The following is a 932-nucleotide window of genomic DNA, read 5'->3' as shown; positions in this document are numbered from 1 at the left end:
TAGATCTCAACCTGTAAAACGTCTGTCCAGCTTCTTCACTGGTTCACTGTTAGACAGAAACAACGTCAGGAATCCATCTTACTTCCTGTAAGAACAAACAACGGCCTTCTGTCTTTTCTTTAAAGGGTCAAATTTGACCAAATGGTGGAACAAAACAGTTGACTATAGAACGACATTCATAAATAAAATAAATGTTCTCAAAATGACCATTTTCTGTCCTTTTTGCCATTCCTCTCTTTTTCTGTCCCTTTTCTCATCACTTCAATTATTTAAAAACTATAAGAATTTGCAAAATAATTTAAAGAAGGCAGAAAGTCTAAAAAAAGCAGAACAAATGCATAAAGTATGCAGAAGTTAGGATTGCAGAAAATTTAAAGTTTTAGAAGAACATTTTTCCATCTAATCCTATGGCAAAAATTGCAGAAGAAATTGCTGAATAGAGCAATCCTGTCTGGAACTTGCAGAACATTTGGATACTTGAATGGCAGAAATGGGATGACGTGTGCAGAAGATACCTGAAGACAAAAAACGGGAACAATAGTTTGATTGTGTTATGCAACAGAACTAATTATTAATAACTCGACTATTTTACATATAACTAGATTTCAGTAAGTTAAAGTTTGGACATTTTGATTTATTAATGCATGATTTTGTGCTTAAATCTATTAATGAACATGTCTGTGAGTTTAAACTATTTTTTATTGGGTTCAACTTGAAATCATCGACTGGCTGGAATTGAAATGTTCATATTTATGTAATCTATAAATTTATGAATAACATTTTCAAAAACGTCATCAGGATCACTGCAAATAAACCCAGACGTCTACACAGATGATATTGCTGTTCCCTGTGACTTACTGTCTTTTAGCCCACAGAATGATTTATTTTCTTTTTTTTTCTTCAGGAAGACAGAAAGCACCAAAACGCAAGAG

This window comes from Oryzias latipes, chromosome 12, assembly GCF_053564925.1.
Source record: "Oryzias latipes strain Hd-rR chromosome 12, Olatipes_Hd-rR_3.1".
Lineage (NCBI taxonomy): Eukaryota > Metazoa > Chordata > Actinopteri > Beloniformes > Adrianichthyidae > Oryzias > Oryzias latipes.
This window is presented reverse-complemented; position numbering follows the sequence as displayed.